Source organism: Pinus tabuliformis, chromosome J (assembly GCF_031772625.1).
Source record: "Pinus tabuliformis cultivar Carrire ecotype Pingquan chromosome J, CPIR1, whole genome shotgun sequence".
Classification (NCBI taxonomy): Eukaryota; Viridiplantae; Streptophyta; class Pinopsida; order Pinales; family Pinaceae; genus Pinus; species Pinus tabuliformis.
In genome coordinates this window covers 1,473,365,563-1,473,386,473 of record NC_142295.1, presented here as the reverse complement: position 1 = coordinate 1,473,386,473, position 20,911 = coordinate 1,473,365,563, and the positions used below count along the sequence as shown (strand labels likewise).

General features: G+C 40.4%; 1 protein-coding gene across 9 annotated transcripts in view; it reads left to right on the top strand.

Moving 5' to 3' along the window:
- Window positions 1–3,109: 3,109 nt before the first annotated feature.
- Window positions 3,110–20,911, top strand: part of LOC149232942 (putative U3 small nucleolar RNA-associated protein 7) — a 109,698-nt gene continuing 91,896 nt past the window's right edge. For 2 of the 9 annotated variants that reach the window (XM_089379575.1, XM_089379568.1), the window contains exons 1-3: window positions 3,138–3,249; window positions 4,802–4,912; window positions 5,156–5,242. The gene's annotated coding sequence lies outside the window, so the exon portion shown is untranslated. Of the gene's footprint in view, window positions 3,250–3,284; window positions 4,035–4,076; window positions 4,198–4,287; window positions 4,436–4,540; window positions 4,604–4,801; window positions 4,913–5,155; window positions 5,243–20,911 lie in introns of those variants that run through there. The other 7 variants (XM_089379577.1, XM_089379576.1, XM_089379571.1 and 4 more) reach the window with 6 other exon arrangements.

Below are 20,911 nucleotides of genomic sequence, written 5' to 3'. Positions count from 1 at the left end.
ACCCCCAAGTCCTCAATCAACGTACTACTGCGAGGGTATCCTTTGTCTCACAACACTTATTCTCCCAAGAGAATGGATGATGAAATCATGGAATGATGGAATGCCTCCCATCTTCCTCACCATCTATTTAATAAAGCAAACATTGGAAGGGGAACCACATGCACATACTCTATGTGTCAACATGCAACTTTACTGCTTTCTTGTTTTCTTTCTTTTGTTTTTTATTTTTTGATAGCTTTATTGACTTTTACTGTTTTCTTGTTTTATTTATTTTGTTTTTACTTTTTGATAGCTTTACTGATTTTTACTATTTTTTTGTTTATTTTTATTTATATTTATTTAGAGCTTTAGTATTGTTATTTATTATTTATTTACTATTACTATTTTTTATTTATTTTCTTGTATTTTAATATTATATCATATTATAATTTATTATTTTTATTATCTATTATTTATTATTAAGGGACATTATATACTCCCCCACTCTAAGGAATTTCGCCCCGAAGTTAAGTTGAATTATTTAACATTTTATTTAGAGCAGAGGTAATGATAAAAGTTCTACTTTGTTTTTCAATGGTTGTTTTCTTTAATGTAGAAGAAATTCACCAAAGGGCATGCACTGTATTTTTTTTAGCACAAGATTTTTTTTTTTTATAAAAAATTTGGTCTCTCATGAATTAATTAAGAGCTTATGTTAGGAATGTACGTGAATGAAACATAAAATGACAAAATAAGTGAAAATAATGCACTAATAGAGGGTGTATTTGACTAAATTTTATTCATGGTTTCATGACTAGATTGATGATATAATGAGACTTTTGTAGAAGAAATTTATCTAGTTTATACCATGGCTACTGGAAGAAGTTACCAAGTACACTAAGCATATAAAATGTTTTGATGGATGAATAAGTGTAATAGTGGTTCAATGCTTCACTTTTAAAATCAATAGTAGTGTTGACAAGGCAATAGTGAAAGGTTAATATTAAATAGAATAATTGTTTACCATGGTAAAGGAGATGCATTTCGTGATAAGTTAAGGATTAAAGACTAATTGAAAATAATTAAAGTAAAGAGTAAGAAGTTGGTATGCCATTGATGAGTCATGTATTGGATTAAATAAGTCAATATATTGGAAATGAAACAATAATTTAAGGAATGATGATAAGACTAGTAGTAACTTAACTAGAGATGATGACACTATAGGGTGAAACTTGCAACTAAAGAGATTATATTAAAACTATAGCATACTGATAGTATGCCTATGCCTATTCAATAAATTTTGAACTTTCTTATGGAAAGAAGAGAAAATGATTATTGAAAGCATTTGACATCTTGTTGAGAACACAACACTAAGAGTGTTTATGGGATAGCCTAGATCTTAGATGGATGTTGAATAATCTTGTATCATAGTTGATATTCATTAAGAAATGAAATTAATTCATGTATTATGTCTCTATATTTGATGAGTATTGAGATGATTCTCATATTTATGATGTTATGGTATGAGATGATGTTGATGTGTGATGTCATAATATATCTTTGATGCATATATGTTGATGTTATAATGTATGATGATATTTGATGATGTTAATCATGTGATAATTGCGTGTAGATTTTATGACATACAAAGAGTATGTGTTTCTTTACTATTTAGAATGTGGTGAGTAATAATGGTGTTATGTTATCATGATGACATGCAAGAGGTTGCATGGGGATCATTTTCTATGATACTATGATGGTATAGCTAATGCATTGGTTGCATGTTGAGATGTGGTGATTGACAGGAAATCACAAATGGGCCGAGAGGGCTGGTTTATTTGATGATCTCGTAAGAGTCCATATCTGCGAGGGAGAATATGTAACACCATATGGGTTGGGGACAAACTCAATCACACTACATATGCCAGTGGTTCCTTTGTCTTGTGTAGCTCTTGATGGACAACTCTTGAGGGCTATGGGACCATCTTGAAGAGGCCAAGTGCCTGATATTAAAGGCTAGGTGCCTAATATTGTATTGGGATGCCGAAGTCTGGTAGGGGTGTAAGGACTTCGATGCCTGGGGTTGTGCGCTTTAGTGAGTTGTGGAGGGAGTGGGCCAACCTTGTGAGATGCCCGGAGACATTAAGCACTGTACCGGATGCCTGCCTTGCAGCAGATGAGGTCTGAGTCAGGCGCGAGCCTTGGGGCCATCTTTGGACTAGGATACAAATCAAGGAGGCTTATGCCTGGTTCCGAAAGTGGGAAATAGGTCAGAGATTCCTTGGGATTTCTCGGGTATTGTGAAACTTTTGAATCCTGCTGGTTATATTAGTTTAGCAGAGGGTGTCAGCGAACATGAAGTAATAAATAATAAAATAAAATGTTAAATAATTCAACTTAACTTTGGGACGAAGTTTCTTAAAGTGGGGGAGTATGTAATGTCCCTTAATAATAAATAATAAATAATAATAAAAATAATAAATAATATAATATAATATAATATTAAAATAGAAGAAAATAAATAATAAGCAATAAATAAAAAATAGTAATAGTAAATAAATAATAAATAATAATAAAATAATAAATAACAATACTAGAGCTCTAAATAAATATAAATAAAAATAAAACAAGAACGCAGTAAAAATTAGTAAAGCTATCAAAAAGTAAAAACAAAAGAAATAAAATAAGAAAGCAGTAAAGTTGCATGTGGACACATGTGCATGTGGTTCCCTTCCAATGTTTGCTCTATTTAATAGATGGTGAGGAAGATCCATGATTTCATCATCCATTCTTTTGGGATAATAGTGTTGTGAGACAAAGATTCTCTGGCAGTAGTACGTTGATTAAGGGCTCGGGGGTGGCCAGTTGTAGCAAGATTTTGTGCAATTGAGCCTACAGTTGGGTGGAGAGTTGTCCCCAAGACTTTGTTGCAGTGACCAGAATTCAATTAGCGTTCAACTCCGAAATTATAAGTGAGAAACATCATCGCCACAAGTAAATTGTCTCTACTCATATTTTTGATTAATTAGTTAATAAGTTGCGTGTTGATTATAAATCGCATGATTAATCTAATTAATTACATGTTTTTATTTCGGGACTGTTACAGAGTGTACTCAGACATTGGAAAAAAACCAAAGATTGGATTTTATCTTGCTTTGTTACCAGGGTTTTATAACCGAATTTATTTGCAAGGTTCTCGTCCGTATAAGATCGGTTTTCGTGAGATATCACAGCAAGAAAGGGCAAACCGAATTTATTTGCAAGGTTCTCGTCTGTATAATATCGGCTTTCGTGAAATATCACTGCATGGGCAGTCGCCCTTTTTAATTTGATCGTTTACTATTGATTTTACATCTCATACTCTGTAGAAATAATTCATTATATATCCAGTTATGATACTAGAATACCTAGGGTTTTAAGTAAACATAACATTATTGTCATCCCTAATGGCCAGGATCCTCGGATGGTCCAGTTTAGTGAAGTATTGGGTCATTAATGCTGTGTATGGGTGGTCAGGCTAGGAAAAGTAAATAATCATTCTCCATCTTTTAGCAGTTTTGATGCTCAGCATTGTACCTAAGGATCGCCCGCTGGCAGCTGCTTTTGTTGCATGTAAACATTCCCACATGACTGCTTGTAGATATCTGAGGATTTCCTGCCGGAATGACTCCATTTTGACTGTATTCACGAGACAGTCAAGCATAGCTCTTTATATTTAAAGAAAGTCCTTTCCATCCTCGACAAAGTTTATCTGGCTTTTTTTCTCATTTCATGAGCTAACATAACTTTCTTCGATTTTGAATATCCAGGAATCTTGAAGCTCTGCTTTTAGATTTCTGCTTCCGATTGCTGCTATTCTCTACCCCTTTTTAAAATGTTGCCTTCCCAACTCATGCTTTTGTACTGGGCGTTCTCTGTCCTCACCTTGCTCCCTGTGGAAAATGCCTCGTATGTGAAATTTGGATAACTTTGACTGCATAGTCACTCGAGTAAGTGTTAATACAGAGACGTGGTGAGATTCAGCAAAAATAGGCAAAATGTTATCAATCTAAAAGGTAAAGATTTACAAAAATGTGTGTTTTGATTGATTTAAATGACTGTAGTCAAGCTTGTTGAGTTTTGAACAAGTTCTGAATTCACTTATTCTCGCCCTGAATTCACTGTATCTTGACGAGTCAAGCCAAGCATCTTGTTTGGAGGTAGAGTTGATGTTACTAGGCAAGTGTTAAGAGTGCTCAATTTTATTACGATGCATGATGCATTAATCTCAATGTTCAAGAGTGTCTTATCTTCTCATTACTGTCACAGAATATACGGTTGGACTTTCTGCATACCAAGTATCTTATTCTGTCACAGTTTAGTGTGGCCATCATTCCCAACTTACCACTGTATCATACATGGCCGCATTACCACTGTCTCCTCTTCACGATACAAAATTATTACCTGATTCATTCAGGTAATAGAAAGTACCTAGGCAAATTGATATGCATGAGGATGACATAGTCATTATGGTTCCTAATAACCCTGCTACCTCCTTATGTTCCTCCATCGTCATTTGCAGTCAAGTATGTTCAGTTTCCACAAGCCTTTTCATATTTGATTCTAGATGGGGGCCTTTTAAAAGGTAAAACCAGTCTGGGCTTGAAGTGTTAATATCTACTTGTTAGACAGTATTTATCAAATGCCTTTAGTATCTGTACTTTATGATAACTGTTTATATAGTTTTCTGTTTGTGATATATCTTAGGCCATATAATGTATTGAGGGTATTCCAGATGTTTACACCTTGTCTTGTATCCTACTTACATCTCTGTTACTTACAGGCATTTACATCTACTGGCATTAAGAAAGGAGAGTTTTTTCTGGGAGATCTGAACACTCAGCTGAAGAATAATAACATCACAACTGATATTTAAGTGGATACAAGTTCCAATGTATGGTGTTCTGTATTTATTTTATATTTTTCTGTAATTTTATTTGATCAATTTTACTTGCAAACTCACGATCAGTTTATTATGTTTTTTAATTTAAGTTGGTCTTCTCTTACTGTTTTCAGTAAATAAAGTTGATATTAATCTAAGGGATGCACTTGATGGTTCTGTCACATGACCATTCTTTTCTCACATGCAGTATTGAAATATTCACGGTTTTCTAATTTTTTTGGGTTAGCACTGCAGTTATTTGCAACTGTGACAATTGATGAACCGGTACCAGGTGTGAAGGCAATATTTAGCTTTACTGTACCAGATCAAAGATCTGGAAAGGTACGAGACTGTCCTTTCATGGATACAAAATATGCATGCCTCTTTTATGGTAAAAATATTTATTATAGATGTAAGAACTGCAATGCTGCAATGTCAATGCACAAAACTATTCCAAAGTTCAAGTCATGGAGATTCCTATTGCAGATTTTAACTGGGACCTCTATGATATTTACATGGACCTTTAGCCTAGCAAAAGGTTCATGTGCTTCAAACAGTACTTTTATGCCCTTAAATCTGGGATCCTCCCATGAAGGATAGCGATGTGTAGTAAAGGCTAAAATAAAATGACATGGCAGAGAACTTTACATACAAATTTTAAAATAAAATACATGGATCACTGAAGGCTGCCGACAATGTCTCAACCATAATTTTTGTCTAATAGTGGATCATTATTTTAGGTATGTTCTATGCTTAGAGCAATTTATTTCAATTTTCACAGTTAGCTCCATATCTTTTCCATATTAGCAATCACATCAGCATTAAACTAAATTGCAGATAGAACATAAACATAAATCACAGAAGACAAACCAAGACAAGAGGACACAAGATGTGGCGCTAGCCAGGGTCAAACCCCAATGTGGGGAAACCCTTGATCAATTATTCTTATATGTTCTTCAATAGTTCAGTAGAGAGAGAGAGATAGTACGTTTACAACAGAAGTCAACACTTTGACTTATCTAGATAAGAGCATAGATCATCTCTAAGAAGATGATACATGAGATCAGTGGAAGACATGCTGCTTCAACTAATTCTCCAAGGTGACTCCTTCACCTATCATTGTGCTGCATTTTGTCATCATGCTGCACCTCACCGCGCTGCACCATGCTACACCCATCATCACTATGCTGCATCTCATCACGTTTCATTAATCATGATTGTACCCATCACTGTACTGCATTATGTGCCATTGCTGCACCATGTTGCCATCCTGACCTATGTGTTGGTTGCACCTTGCTTGCTTGTTGTCCTTAGCATGCTTGTTGTTGCACGCTAGTTGTCCCTTGCATGCTAGCTGTAACATTGCATGCTTGGTGTATTTGTTGCTAAGTACCATACAACTGTCCCAATGTTAGTTAGCTGTCCCTTGCATGCCACTGTCCTTCGGAGACAGATGCTCTGGCTGTTTCGGTAGTTCTGGCTGTTCCCGGCAGTTCCAGTGGTTCCCGATAGTTCCAACTATTCCCGATAGTTCCGATTGTTCCCTGCAGTTCTGGTAGTCTTGGCAGTTCCAACAGTTCTAGCATTTCCGGCATTTCCGGCTTTTCCGGCTTTTCTGGCAGTTCCGACTTTTCTGGCAGTTCCGACTTTTCAGCTTTTCCGACTCTTCCGGCTTTTCTGATAGTTCCGACTTTTCTGTCCTTTGGATCGGGGCAACGTTATTCCTTAGGATCTCTCCTCCTACTAAAACCCAAAGACAAGTAGAGAGAGGAAGAGATCCCAAGTGTGTTGAAATGACTTAAAGACCACCTCTATTTATACTAAAACGTTGAGCACATGTGGGGTTTATTTGGTTGCTAGCCGACCTTGACGAATTGTCTTATAACACAAATAAATTCATAACTCCATGAATACTTATCGGAATCAGATGATCTTTAGATCAATCCTACGCCTCTCGATGAGAGGGATCCAAGAAAAATATCAGCTGCCATAAATAAGATGACCCACATGGAGTTTGGCCTTAGTTGCCAATTTTAACACTCCCTCTCAACTAGGGAGAACTCCATCCGTTGATCCATATGTCCGACTGTATTATCTTTGCCATTAGTGCCCTGCGTTGCTCTGCTCTGCTCTACTTTGATCTGTTGAGCTCTGCTCTGCTGAACCATGAAGAAGAAGAATTGATTGAGAATGTCTCATACCATTCTCTACTGACCCGAAGTTAGTTTCATCTGAAGAGAGTGTGTCACATCACTCTTACTGACCCGAAGTCAGTTTTATTGATCCCAGATCAATATCACAAGAGTGTCTCAAACCACTCATACTGATCCCAGATCAATGTCACAAGAGAGTGTCTCAAACCACTCATACTGATCCTAGATCAGTTTCATTGGTCCCAGATCAATGTCACAAGAGAGTGTCTCAAACCAGTCATACTGATCCCAGATCAGTTTCACGTCCCAGATCAATGTCACAAGAGAGTGTCTCAAACCACTCAAACTGATCCCAGATCAATGGAGGTCATCCTAGCATACGGAGTACGGTAGATACAGCGATATGTCCATCGATAGTACTACTATGGTCCCTATCCTCATTTCCTTGCTCATTGATCAGATGAGAGGTACTTCCCATGAGTCCCAAACTACATGGGTAGGATGCCTCGACAGGAGAACTAATCATCCTGTCCACAGGAGAACGAATCATCTTGTCAGTGGATGCCACGAAGAACTAATAATCTTGGCCCACAGGAGAACTAATCATCCTGTTCCATAGTCGCCACGGAGAACAAATCATCCTGGCCCACAGGAGAACTAATCATCCTATTCCATAGTCGCCACGGAAAACAAATCATCCTGTTCCATAGTCGCCACGGAAAACAAATCATCCTGGCCCACAGGAGAACTAATCATCCTGTTCCACAGTTGCCACAAGAGAACTAATCATCCCGGCCCATAGGAGAACTAATCATCCCGTTCCACAGTTGCCACGAGAGAATTAATCATCCCGACCCACAAAAGAACTAATCATCTAGTTCATAGCGCACCACCAGGGGAGGGTGAGTCGCCCTGTGGTCATATGTTGCTCCAGTAAGTACCCCAAGCCCCCCAGAGCTCCCAGATCTCATGCAACATGCAGGACCCTTATAAGAAGGTCTCTCAACGACTCCAAGTCGTTCGGGAAAGTCACAAATTTGACCTTTCCCCGGGGCTTTAACAAAATGTCTGTGACCTGTACATTAGTCTCAATGCGATGGAGCCTCCTCGCTCATCGACTTACCATATCGCAGATAAGGCAGTAACTGATGTCTATCTGTTGGAGCAATCATCGAATACGAGATTCCTCAATAATCAAATCCCCTCTCTAGCTGTCACAAAGAATCACAGTGGTATTCATCATGTTTACACAAAACTCACTTAAGAGCTTCTGTAACCATGTAGCTTCACACGAGATCATACTCGTAGCTATGTATTCGGTCTCGGCGCTGCTTATAGCAGCCGACTTCTGCTTCCTGCTCATCCATGATATCGAAGTAGAATCCAAAGAGAACCAGCATTGAGAAGTGCTCTAGTGATCCTCCACACTGCCTGCCTAGTCAGCATTCGAATAATCATGCAGTGTCATATTTCTGGCAGTGTATATCAATCCATGAGAGATTGTGCCCCGAAGATATCTCAGAAGATTTTTGGCACCAATCCAGTGAGGCTCAACCAAATATGAGCTCACCATGCTAACTGCAAAACATATGTCCGGACGAAAGTTCACCAAGAACAGCAACGCGGATGAGTTTATGAAAATCAGAGGCATTTCCCAAATCTGGTCCGACATCACTACCGTATAGCTTCTGAAAGTTAATATCCTCGAGGTAGTTACAGGCTTGTAGTTTATCATTCCACATCTGGAATCCAACTCCCTCTTACTTCTGCAAATGAGAGGGTCTACACTTGTCAGAAATAGGTCATCCTCATAAGGTTCTGGTATGAGAGGTCTATCATCCACAACCTTCGGGTAATGGTTTGTATCAGTTTCACTCCTAGTGAATCTCAGCTTCATCAGATCGCGATCAATCCTCTCATACCATGCTTGGGGTGTTTTGCTTCAAGCCATAGAGGGCTTTCTTCCACCTGTATACATGAGATTCCCGATCATGAATCTCAAACTCCTCGGGTTGTTCCAAACTTGTGGACTTGCTGCATGAGGGGAATGGTCCCCTTATAAGATTTTCCTTTGGTACATCTCAGACATGTACCTTCATGCTCTACTTGAATTCAGACATCCCTATCACCATTTGACTCACATCAGGTAAGGCCCCATAGGTAGACCTTCTGTGTTATAGATGCGATATGTCAATTGACATGATCCCCAATGGACCATCCTGCAACTTGATACAAATTGCCAACCCTGAACCCATGAGAAAAAGCATCTTTGAAAATTATATTTTTTAACACGTACCTTTCCATCAATGAATGCCACCCTGAAACCTTTGACTTCCATTTCTGAGATGGACACCAGGTTCTTCTTGCGATCAGGTACATAAAAGAGATTCTGTAAATGAATCAAGTTACCCTTATTCAATTGAGAGTTAACATTCCCTACACCCTTTCCAGGATAGGTGGCATCGAATCCAAGTATAATCCCACGATTGTTTCCATCTCTACCAAATTATAGAGTGCACCCATCTATCCGATGAAGTGTGTTGAAGCACTACAATCTATAAGCCAGATTCCTAAAGAATCTGAAGGAGAGGGCCAATACAAGATAACGCTTCTTTATCTTATCGTAAACAACATTTGATTCTTCATACCTGGGGTTCCTTGCTTTGGCCAATCCAGCGTCATTAAGTAAGATGGGGCCCCTCCTTGACCTTCTACAACCCTGAGGGGTCTCCTGAAACGGGTTCCCCTTCACCCCACCTTCCAACCAAACATCCACCAACACCTCCACCCTTTAGGTGATCTTTTTTGTAAATCTCTATATTTTAATTTGCCATTCGGCCTATTCTTTGCCCCTCAACCCTTCGGCCCTGGCCTCGACCTTTGGCCCCTTCGACCCCTTCACCCCACCTTCTAACCAACCATCCACCAGTGGGGCCCCTCCAACCTTCTTTTTTAATATCTGCCCGGCCCCTCGGCCCCGCCCTTCGACCCACCTCGGCCCTGCCCTTCGACCCTGCCCAAGGCTTTTTTTTTTAATCTTTATAATTTAATCTGCCAATACTTCCACCAATACTTTGCTCGAGGATTACCTCGGCCCCTCGGCCCCTTCAGCCCCACAACCCCTCGGCCTTCAGCCATTGTCGGGCCCCAGAATGGCACCCTCTGTGCATTGATTTGGCCAATCCAGCATCATTAAGTAAGATGGGGCCCCTCCTTGACCTTCCACAACCTTGAGGGGTCTCCTAAAACGGGTTCCCCTTCACCCCACCTTCCCACCAAACATCCACCCTTTGGGTGATCTTTTTTTGTAAATCTCTATATCTTAATCTGCCATTCGGCCTATTCTTTGCCCCTCAACCCTTCAGCCTTGGCCTCGACCTTCAGCCCCTTCGACCCTGCCCTTTGGCCCCTTCACCCCACCTTCTAACCAATCATCCACCAATGGGGCCCCTTCAACCTTCTTTTTTAATATCTGCCCAGCCCCTCGGCCCACCTCGGCCCCTCGGCCCACCTCGGCCCCTCGGCCCCTTCGGCCCCACCCTTCGGCCCCTTCGACCCCGCCCAAGGCTTATCTTTTTTTAATCTTTATAATTTAAACTGCCAGTACTTCCACCCATACTTTGCCCGAGGCTTACCTCGGCCCAGCCCACCTCGGCCTAGCCCCTCAACCCCTCGGCCCCTTCAGCCCCACGACCCCTCGGCCTTCGGCCACTTGACCCCGCCCCACGGCAAAAAATCCCCCACCACCGTGGGGCAGGGTCGAGTGGCCGAGGGGTCGTGGGGCCGAGGTAAGCCTCAGGCAAAGTATGGGTGGAAGTACTGGCAGATTAAATTATAAAGATTAAAAAAAGATAAGCCTTGGGCGGGGTCGAAGGGGTCGAGGTGGGCCGAGGGGCTGGGCAGATATTAAAAAAATAGGTTGGAGGGCCCCATTGGTGGATGGTTGGCTTGAAGGTGGGGTGAAGGGGCCGAAGGGCGGGGTCGAAGGGACTGAAGGTCGAGGCCGGGGCCAAAGGGTTGAGGGGCAAAGAATAGGCCGAATGGCAGATTAAGACATAGAGATTTACAAAAAAGATCACCCAAGGGGTGGAGGTGTTGGTGGATGTTTGGTTGGAAGGTGGGGTGAAGGGGAACTCGTTTCAGGAGACCCCTCAAGGTTGTGGAAGGTCAAGGAGGGGCCCCATCTTACTTAATGATGCTGTATTGGCCAAATCAATGCACAGAGGGTGCCATTCTGTGGCCATTTGTGCGACAATGCTCAAAACTTTTTGAATGAGTGCGACAGATGCTTACATAGTTAGAACAACTCATATACACAAAGATAGACCCTTGAAACCATCAAAATAGGCTTCTTCACATTGTGCGACAGCCAATCATGCCAAAAGACGACAATTTACCCAACTTGCAAAAGGGAGCAAAATACTTCAAGAAAGCTCATGAAATAAGCGTTAGTGTTTGTGACAAAAATGTGCAAGACCAAGGAAGGCTCTGAAATTGAGTGTAATCCAAAATTTTGGAGGGTGTTGTAGTTACAACACTCTCCAAGCAACAAAGTTGGAGGAGCCATTCAACTTCTCCTCAATCTTGAAGTATGAGGTAGACATCTTAACTTAGTCAAATGAACTTCAACAAATAAGATCTCTTAAAAGGGGTGATTCCTCCTCTCCTTGGGCTTGTCTTCACCTCAGCTCTGATACCATGTTAATTTTTTACAATGTTCTATATTGTAACAATCACTTAAACAATTTCTTCTTTCAGTAGTAACCACTTTTCAAATTATTTTCAATCACCTAATAACAATAAGAAATTGTAGATAGAACAATAAACAATATGCACAATAGAAAACAACTAAAGGTCAATAAGACACACATATTTAGGTCAAATACTAGGAGAAAACTCCACAAGGGGGAAAAACCAACTAAATTCTTCTTCTATTAAATAATAACTATTCAACAAAGATTCATAGTCCAAGTACATTCATCAATAATTCAAAGGTCAAAGCCTTGACTATCCAAGTCAACAATACAATAACTAATCAAAGATGAGCAATAAAGTCAAATATGGTCAAAGTACCAGTCTTGCAATCTTTGGCCCTGTCAAGTATAGTCAACAGTAGTCAACGACAACCCTAACCAGTCAAAGTCAATGGTCAACTTTCCTAGAACAGTTCAATCAAAGCAGCAAACAATTCAGCCTCTCTTGATTAGTCAAACCCAGTCAAAACAGTGCTCAAATCTATCAGCAAATTCAGTCAACTGACAAGGTCAACTTGTGGTGAAACTATAACTTTAGACCTATGGTTTGTTGAATTTCCACGACCTTAGGTCTAGGAGAGAGTCTTAAAATATCTGACGCTACCAAACCAAGAGTCACAATGATACTACTTTGCATAGTGGAATATAAACAACAATAAATCTACTAATGCACAAAATATGGACAACTTTTTACAATTTTCAACCCAACTTCGTTATATTAATCAACATATAATAAAACAGTTTAGGGCTCTCGTACTAGGGATAATGGCCCTCATATATCCACTGATACAAGACACAAAACTAAGGCTTGTTGTCAGTCCATCGACAACCAATTTGCCCATACAAGATACCCTGACCATCTGGTTGATGTAGTGTTCTCTCTTAGCTCCTTTGATCGTACCTTGTACCTGCCTGGTCCTGTGGCTTCCGATTTACAGTGCCTACCTCTATCAATGCTCCAAGTCCATCTGGCCACCGAACCTCGACTATCAATTTGGTCACTAGTTGTGCCTTAGTCCATCAAGGGCACAACACATCGAGACTCTTGTCAAGTTGTTCATAGCTCCACTTGTGAACAACTCTCAATTGCCCGCTGCTGCTCCTCAGTTACTCAGGACTTCAACTCACTATGGTCTTCATGCGCTTCTCCAATGAAGACCAACATAGGGCACTGAGGGATGCCACCTATCACTGCAAGATGTTCATCTCCCATAGTGAACACGAGCTAGGAGGACTGCCCATCATCTGTTGTAGAAGTCCTTCTTCACACACAAGTCTAGGGCTACTCCACTGCTCCTCTAGTTCGTCAACCCTTGAGCTCAACAACTGCCACTCTAGCAACCACCTAGGTCCATGAAGATGGTGCAAACCTTCCTCCAACTTGGGCACCATCATGTTGTCCTCCAGCAAACCATAAATTCTCAATCCACGTTCACACTTGGTCCACTCTCACGTTGCCCTCCAATCACGTCCCTTCCAATGAGAAACTTGACCCATAATGTAAGAGTACTCGACTCATAAGAGAGATAGAAGTTTTGCACAATATGGCTAATGGAAAAGCGTAGGAAACTTAACCTTTGTCCAGCACAACGTCCCTCAGATAATAGCGGAGAAGCGTAGGAAGCCTAACCTTTGTCCAACACTGCGTCCCTCAGATAATAGCGGAGAACCAAAGGAAACTTAACCTTTGTCCAGCACTGCGTCCCTCAGATAATAGGGTCAAATTTGACCTTCAATTCTAGTGAAAATGTCAACAAATATTCCAGCTCACAAGGGATACATCAAACAATTGTTATGGAAGTCTACAGTCCCCAATACTTTGGAAAAATTGGCCCTCAACCAACAGAACATGACTTGGGTGACAAGGAAGAGGTTCGATCTTCGTTTTAGTAGAAAAACTCACTCATAGTTCCCGCAAAAGACCAGTTCAACCCAACAACCTTTTGACCAAACTTAGATCCTTTTCAATGGCCAAACCGTTTTCATCTCTAGCATGTATCTCCACTTGTGACAACAAATATAGAAAACACAACGTGAGGGAATTAAATAAGCTAATAAAACTTCTTCTAGTTCAAAATCTTTTCTAAATCTTTTACTCCATGAAAGCATAATGGTGAAATATTAGTGATTTTACTCTTGGAATCAATTAGGGTGTCTAATTTCAACACTGAAGCTCATTGTAGCGGTTAGGGTTTCTTAAACACTAAGTTTCTCTCCCAAAAACTCTTCAAGAGCTCATTTTCTCCAAAATTCAAGTGACTCACTTATATTTTCCCTCCAATTAAATATTAAAAACATTTTTCCTTTCTTAATTTAATAAACTGATTTTTATTAAGTAATTAAAGTCACTTTTAACCTCGGAAAATGCTTAATTTGCTTCCATGGTCACATCGGCCACCCAAATCCATTTTTAATCATTATGCCTTGTATGTATATATATATATATATTATTATTATTTTTAACTAGAATGTTTAATGTATTATGGATCAACGGTTGGGCCTTGGCCTAATCAACCGAAATTACAAGGATTTCCAGATCTATATGTCTTTCTGCTCCTGACAACCCTTTAAGGTTTTGGAACTTAATGGTGCATCGCATCGGTGCTTTAAGAAGACAAAGTGATGCCATTTAACACAAAATGGAGCGATAAGCGATCCCCGAGCAATCGCATCGGAGGAAAGTTGTCGGCGGTGTCAGATCGCTGACCTGGGCTTTTTGCGATGCGAAGGGTCCCCAAGAGATAAGGTCCCTTTATACTCGAACCTTTTAACATTGCATATATATTAATCTCCCATATATATTTTCCACCATGGGATAGTCTTGGTTCAAAACTCAAGATATCACCTTTATCGGCATCGGGGATCGGCTCCGCCTCGGGTCTTTTTGCAACCCTCCACCTCTGTGGCCGATATGCGATGTCAGACTTTAGATTTTTTGGGCTCTTATGCATAATTTTTCGGGTCCGCGCCCATCGGCCCTTTGTAAAGCTCTTGGGAACCGTTATGAAGAGATTTCCCGAAAAGTGTTCCTTTTTGCTAGATTTCTGTCTTGGCTCTTTTACCGAGGTTCTACCTTTATCGGCATCGGGGTTCGGCATGTTCCTCGGTTCTCTTTGTAACACTCCACCCCTGCTGCCGATATGTGATTTTAACTGGCGGACTTCAAAATTTTTGGGCTCTTGCGCATAACCATTTCGGGTCTGCGCTCGTCGGTCCTTCGTAAAGCTCTTGGCTCTGTCTAGCCCCAATCCCGATTGTTCACCTTTTGTAATAAACTTCCGCTATTGGTCTATTTTGATTTGATTCAACAGTTCTCTCCCTTTTCGGACTTCATGTTTTATAGGCTCGGGCTCAATACCACATCGGGTCCGCACCCATTGGCCCATCACAGAAGCTCTTGTCTCTGTTGATCTCCGAACTCCGATCTACCGACCTGCGTGTTGGATATCCACCGTTGATCTGTTTTGGATAGATTCGACGGTTCCCATGTGATTCGGGTTAATGCCGCACCCGTGGGTTTGCCGCCCAGTAAAGCGGTTTCCCTTCCATTCGCCACTGCTACTTGTCCTCCTTTTGTTGGGTTCGGAGCCAAGCTCACAATACAATTTGCCACTACCAATGCTGCCCGAAAACCTGCTCTTTGCTAGAGACCCACCCCTCCATTGCTTTTGTTTCTGTGCTCTTTCTCGAACAATGACCCTTGATCTGTTCCAATGATCGGTGCCAGAAGTTCTATTTGGTTCAGTTGTTGCTGGATCTAGCCCTTTGTTTGCTGAGATCCAACAGATGCTCGAGACATGTTTTGCTTGGCTCATTGTTATTAAGCTATGGAATGGCAGTCCACTCAGGTTCATCTGCATTTCTTTTTAGGAACCCCTGAGTCATATAGCATCCCTCGTTGGCTTTGATGTCTGCCTCTTTATTTGAGGTGCGGAGAATGTGAAAGAAAGAGGAAGAGGTGAAGAAACTCAGCAAGCCCCGCAGCCTCTAAAGAGCGTTGTTGAGAGCCGGGTTGCTTAGATGCTCATCTGAGTTTATTGTCTTTATCAAGAGCTCTGAATCTCCGAAGACCTGGAGGGCTGTGCGACCATGTTCCTGGGCAATCTGGCAGCCTTTAAGAAGCCCTGGAATTTCGGCTTGGTTGTTGGTGCTCTTTCCTAGACCCCAGCTGTATCTATCTATACGAGGGCAACAAGTGTAGGTGATTCCTTTTACTTTGATAGCTGCTTGTGATGTATCTTTACTTTAGTTGATTAACTTCTTTTTTACTTTATTATTATTATTAGTGTTCTCTATCATCAAACAACTATTAAATCATCTTATAGAACTTCAATTGACGAATTCCAAGACCTATTACCCTTGACCAAGACCCTCCAAGACCAAGTCATCCTTCTTTCTTGATGAGCTTTCCTTCCACAACTTCCAACAACAAACTTCGACCTTTCATCAAATTCTCCAGTAACTTCGACCCCAACAACAATTTTTGCATCTTCGACCTAGCAGCTTCAACAAACTCGACCTAGTAGCTTCACAACTTCGATCTTGATGCAACTTCAACAACTTCGACCTAGCAACTTCACAACTTTGACCTTGCAGCTTCACAACGTCGACCTTGCAGCTTCACAACTTCGACATTGTAGCTTCACAGCTTCGACCTCGCAGCTTCACAGCTTCGACCTTGCAGCTTCACACATTTGACCTTGCAGCTTGACAACTTCGATGCAACCTTGCAACTTCACAGCTTCGACCTTGAAGCTTCACACCTTCGACCTTGCAGCTTCACAACTTCGATGCAACTTCAAAATTTCGTCTAACCTAGAAACAATAGAAACCCTAACTAAAGAGAGAGAGAGAGAGGCCCAAAAACTTTGATCTTGATCTTCTTCTTCTTCATCCTTTTCCAACTTCTATCTTGAGGAGACCGAACTTGCTTAAGTGAGTGACCAAATGAGGCCGAATTCCTTCTTATTTATAGGCCTGTGAGGGGTACAAATGACTATCTTGAGGCCAACTTGTACCTTCATGTGGGCCGACTTGATCTTTGTGCCATGACGAGGTCTTGGAGGGTCTTTTGACTTTATTTTGACTTGATAATTTTTTATTTACAATATGTAACATGCCCAACTGGGTCTTCAATACATGATAATGACTCAATTGACTTTATGACAAACCTAGAAGCACTCAATGGGTGGCTGACCTGAAAATAAATTTCCCTTGAGCATGAAACCCATGCCTCAAGAATACAAATAATCGATTTATTTTTCTCTTTTCATAAAATCACGATTACATATGCCATTATGAAGACCGAACCTAGTTACATATTTCAACAGTGGAAAGCTCTAAATGGTCACTATTCCATTGTATCATCCTCCTCTCCACCTGAAGTTGAGATTGGACTTTTTTTCAATTATTCTTTTAGTACTTAAAAAAGGATTCATACAAGCTTAAAAAGTCATTGCACCGAAAGGTTCTCTACAGTTCAGTGTGGAGGAGATATTGTGGTTCCGTAAACGAGTGTAAACATTTAAATTTCGGCTCAATTAAAAGAGTAATAAAAAGTAAAAGAGAATAAAAATAAAAAGTCCACTCAATTCAAATTGTTATATTGTAATTTTGTTTTTATTAATAAAATTATATTATGATTTTTTCCAGGAAAAAAATCTTATTATATATCCCTCTCACATACACACACAGAATTGAGAATAGTTATTATATTAAAAGACAATGAGCTAAAGCTCAGTGTAGATACATGGTTTACATAAGTTGAAACCAATGGCCATGGTGGGAATGGTGTATGTATAGAATTTTGACCTTGAAGCTTTTGAACAAAATGTTACAATATCTACAACATTCCACTTGTACATTCATCAATATTGACCTAACAAAAACTAGAATTTACAAAGCATCAAAATATTGCTTACTTTAAACCATGAGGACCTCCACTTTGATTTTTGAGTCTCCTCATTAACCATTAAGGAAGGGGGACATATCCCTTTTTTCCCTACCATCAAAATTCACCTTGATTTAGCCTTGACCCCAAATTAGCCATGTGATTAGCCTTGGGGTTATTTGATCTAAGAACATGGAGACATTTTTTCTTGGGGATAGACTAATACAACTGATAAAATCTGCTTGAAAATATGAATTAACTTTGTATATGAGGGGAGAGATCCTAAATATAAATGGTGAATTCTTTTTAAGGAATCACTAAAAACAATCACCTCTTAAATTCCCAAATTCACAATTTGCTTTAAGAAATAGGCTTCAACAACATTATTGGAAGTGTAACTCAAAACCCAAGTATACCTATGTTCTTCTTCATTTTCAGGGCAAAAAATTACCCCTTGCTCCTCCTACCCCTTAAAATAAATTTAAATTAACCATGATATTAATTAATAAAAATATAAAAACTTAATAAATTTAAATAATAAATATAATTTTAAAAATAAAAATATTTTGAAATATATAAATATAAAATTTATGTATATCGCATTAAAATAAATTTAAATAATAATAATTCATATTTGTGACCATGATATTTCAGAACACACACACACACACACACACACACACATATACTGAAATGTCATGGTTAGACTTATATATATATAAGTCTGAACGTTCTATTAACTACAAATATTAATACTTATATAGTTGTTCCATAGAATTTTGTTGGTCTCACCTCGACTGGGTTTGTTGACCAGCGCCTAACCGACTAGGACATACATTCCAAAAATTACATAAGCTAGCTGACCATAGCCCCAGAGGCCAGAGATGCCAAAAAACCATCAAAACTAACAGGACACCACTAGACATGATCAATCATTAGAAGTGACAGAAGCCGTATTGTCTAACCTAATCCTTGATGGAGGCGGAGGGTGGTAATTGCAGCCAAGATGTTGCTCCAAGTGGACCAACCGAGCTTCCAACTGTTCCATCTTCTCCAAGATACAAGTATGCCCATGCCACACCACAACCACACATTCCCTTAGGTGACATTGAAAATACTGAATTTGAGTCAGAGCCATCACTAAGGCCTTGTGTTCCTCTTGGCGGTTCCTCTCATAATCCTCTAATTGAACTTTTAGCGATTGTTGCGGCTGAGTTGGAGCAACTCAAGGGGATTTGCCACCCCTCCTTTGTGTTTGCCGACGCCCCATGCGAGGGCCTGGAGCCTGTGACCTCCCCCTCCTAATGGAACATGTAGACGACGGATCCTTGCCTTTACAACGCCTGCTAGGTGGAGGCTCTTAGGCCTTGTCTATGTTAGAGATAGATATGCGAGAGCTCCTTCTAGGAGGAGCCATGGGAGAGATTTTACAACAAAGAGAACCTCTTAAGAACGCCTCCCCCATTAACCCCCAAAACACCTCGAGGCACAGGACGAGGGTGGTCACTCCTTTGGCTTCAGGTCACCACTGCACTATCACCACCGCTGCACCAAATTCCTTGATGTCAAGCGTCCACCCTCTTAAGAGCCAGACATACCATTCAAGTAGACCAAGCAAACTACCCAGGATGACACCCCACAAATATAGACCCACGAGTAATTGAAAAGAGCACTTGACCTTGTTCTTATCAAGATTTACCATAATTAAGGGCGAACACCGAAAAAGACAAGACCACCACAAGCAAAACTGCCACCTCCAAAGCAAATGCCTAGAAGCCCGACCACCCTAGGAAAAGACACTGAACCCTGAACTTAGGCACCGACCATAAACAAGATACCAACGCAAGAGTAAAAACCAGAGATTGAGACAAGTAAGGCGGTGGAAAGTCGAGCCCTGAAGGTGCGCCCAAACCAACACCCCGCTCACTACTTGAGAAAGGCCTGCTCGAAGATCACCCTCCCTCCCAAACTCCAACACCAAGATCACCACATAGGTTGAAATTCCGACGAAACAAAAGCCAGAGGGAACTACCAAACCACGACCAAAGCTGAAGATATAAAAGGCTACCTGGTGCTTCCGACGGGTGCCAAAGAGACTGTAAGGAAAGACGAGGGGTGATGATGTGTCCAATAGTCGCCTCCAAGCTCCCAACTCCACAATTGCTAGTAGAGTCCCTATGTGTCTCCCAACCTAAGCCCTAATTGCTTCTAGAGGACGGAGAATCATACTCATTGCACCATTCCATCCCCCCAATGTTACTCCAGAAACTGAGCATTACCATGATGAAACCCACACTGCACCTTGTGTTAGCTCTGAGCCGCCTGCTTGGGCATAAATGCCACCCTCACCGACATCTAACCTCTCACAAGCAAATTGTCTTGGGTGCTACCACACTTCCATTTGCCATTCCATGCACATGTATTACCTTGAGAGAGGCCGAACACAATTCCAAATTGCCTTGAGTTCTCCACCCCATCGGGAAATTTCAAAACATATAATTAATAAACATATAGAAACTTAATAAATTAAAAATAAAATATTAATATATGATCTAAGAGCAAGCTATTAGATCATATATAAAAGAATTGATGATTTATATTCTTAAATATAATTACATTTTTTTTTTAAGTTATTGATGCAGGAGCATTCTGCCCAAGAAAATCAATGTAATTTAGTAGACATAGGGGGTCTTGTGTTTTCAAGAAAATAGGTTCTTAAGTAGGAAATAATGTAAATATTTAGGCTTTGAGTGATTAGAATAGACATTGATTAGTCATGGTGAGGTGTTGTAACTGTTCCCAAAATAAAGGAGAACAAGAGTGAAATTAGGGATCAGTTGAGAGTTCAAGAGTCAGTTAAGTAACTGATGCTAGATGTATAAATTGTGAGCCTCTAAGTAAGAAAGTAGATAGGGAGGAGACATTAGAGATAGAGGAGAGCCGCAGAGGCCTATAGAGAGAGTCTCCAAGAGGAGCATGAGGGCTGACTGAATGTAAATTAGGTTGAAGTCAATTGTATCTATGCATTATTAACAAAATGAGTAGTTGAATTACTGTGACCTGTATTTCCTTTTATGCGCTGAGTGATCCATAGAAGGACATTGATGATACTCTGTGTGAGTCTTACAGATGTATGTGCAGGTTAAATAAGAGCACAGACAGAGCCGAGGAATATAGAGGAGGAGACGGTGTGAACAAAGTAGAAGACTCTGAG